Source organism: Pteropus vampyrus, unplaced genomic scaffold (genome assembly GCF_000151845.1).
Source record: "Pteropus vampyrus isolate Shadow unplaced genomic scaffold, Pvam_2.0 Scaffold271, whole genome shotgun sequence".
Lineage (NCBI taxonomy): Eukaryota > Metazoa > Chordata > Mammalia > Chiroptera > Pteropodidae > Pteropus > Pteropus vampyrus.
In genome coordinates, this window is record NW_011889052.1 from 491,004 (window position 1) to 493,394 (window position 2,391).

The window sequence follows — 2,391 nt, forward strand, 5'->3', positions numbered from 1 at the left end:
GAGACTAAGAAAATGAAGAGCTTTTCATCTTTCGCCTTGATTTTGAATTAAAAAACTATTACGCATATATATAAATTTACATGTAGTTTATAAAAACCATTAACAAAGTTTCAATAACTTTGGAATTATATGTCTTTTAAAGCCTTGCCACTCCAAGTGTGGTCCATGGACCACCAGCAGCAGCAGCATCTGGAAGCTGGTTACAAAGGCAGATTCCTGGGGCCACCCCAGGCCTACCAGGCTGGAATCTGTGTTTTAATGAGATTCCTCTGGTGACCCTTACACAGATTGGGAAGCCCCTGTCTTCAAAACTAGATAAATCTCAGCTGTGGACTATGTGGTCCTGGCCCTTGAATCACCTCTCTATGGTCTTCTGAGAAAATTGGCCTTTTCATATTTTCCCCTTCTGGTCCTGGGTCCAGGTTGATAATTCATAGTTATCTAGAAAATCATTTCCTCCAGGTTCTCATATTCTCATATAAGTAGTCATAAACGCTTAAATTCTGTCACTCCTATATCTATGGTTAGCTCCCTTGCATGTGACTGGAACTCGTTTTGCCTTCTGCCTGTTTAATCACGCTTACAAAGGCTTTATGCATTCTGCCACAAGCATTTTCCCTGACGTAACATTGTCTTCCCTTTTATTATAAAGGCTGCACAATGGTCCACCCACTGGCTATAACGAATGACGTCATCATTCCCCGACCGGGCGTTTAGGCGATTCCCTATTTCCAGTAGCATAAAGAAAACTGCCCAGAGACCTCTACCCCCATCCTAGATGGTAGCGTAGCAGCACTTTGAATCCTTAAGGTGGTCACACGCTTTGATGACACTTCCATTCTACGAATTAATTTTCATCTCAGCGTTGTTACGACAGTTTCAAAACAGAACAGAGAAGAAGACGGAAGCAACTTTGGCGTTCACCAGCAAGAGCGACTTAAATGAGCGGAGGCCTTGCCGCCCAGTGGAGCGTTAGGCAGAGAGGAAAATTTCCGTGGTGTCATGAGAAGTGCGATAGGTTAAATTCAGCCGATATGTTAAATGAGAAGAAGCCGGTTATAAAATGGAATGTATACCAGGAGGTCATTTTTGTTTTAAGAATCAAATGCACATTTGCCTGTGTGTATTTGTAGATAGGAGGTATGAGAATTTGATTTCTGCAGCCATTTGAACGTTGTCCTAGAGTCCTGCTCATCTGTGTGGTTCCACCCCCGTCCGCTAGCGAAGTCTCCCTTCTCAGTCCTGCTTCTGTGGGCCCGAAGGTGTTCAGAAGCTGCCGAGACCCAGAGACTGCGCAGTATTTGGAGCCTAGGGGCTATCTCGGGATGGCTGTGAGAAGGCAGCAGTGTGGTGGCCGGTCCTCTAGGCCCGCCTCTCTTGCAGGGGACAGCATGATGGGCTAGTTTCCCCAGACCGTGTGTGACCACCACAGTTGGGCCTTGAGCTTCCTGGGAGAAGGAAGTATCATAGCATCATTGCTCAGCCCAGTGTCACAGTGTCCAGGGCCCAAGGGGCTGAGCCTGATGCCCCCAGGACACCTGGTGAGGCCTGGAAGCACCCTTTTTCAGGAGTGGGGGTCAGGCAAGGGGGTGGCACGTGGTGTGTGTGAATGGGGTGCTGCTACATTCTGTGGGGCTGCAGGGTTTAGACGTGGCCTTCTCCAGCTGAACTTCATTTCCCCACCATGGGGAGAGGGGCTGAGGGTCGCGGTTGATCCTGCTCAGCCCAAACCTGCCCATTTCCCAGCCCCACCCCAGGGTCACTCTCTGCAGCATCCTCTACCCTTCTCTGCCACCAGTGGGTGCTGTCCTGGTTTCAGGTGGCCCGGGGGCTGCAGTGTGCATTGTAGGCAAGTCGACCAATTTCCCATAGACAGTTTTCTCACTAAATGTTGCAGATGACGCATACAGCTCACAAGGCAGTTCTGAGAGCCGAGGCTGTCTGGGAAGTGGCCTTCATAAATGACATTGTCCTGGGCCTCCCTCTATGACTAAAAAGCCCATTACCCCAAGGGATTCTCCACCAATATCTGTCCCTCAAATGAGAGACAGATATTTCTGTATCAGATATATTTCTGTATCACAGACTCTTGAAGGAGGAGCATACCAGGGAGAGGAAAGGGGCAGTCATCCATTGACAAGTACTCGCTGAGCCACTATGGTGTGCCCGGCACTGTTCTCAGGGCCGGATGCATCAGCGATCAAGACCAAGGTTGGCTGGTGGACCAGATGCTTGTTGCGAGAGAGCTCGAGAGCCAAGGATGACAGCAGGTGTGGGGAGGGATGAAGTTGCCATTAGGTGGGCTGGAGGAAGGGCAGGTTTGGAGGGAAGCTACTGAGTGTGCGACACCCTTTGGACATCCATGAGAGGTGTCCAGGAGGCAGTCTGATA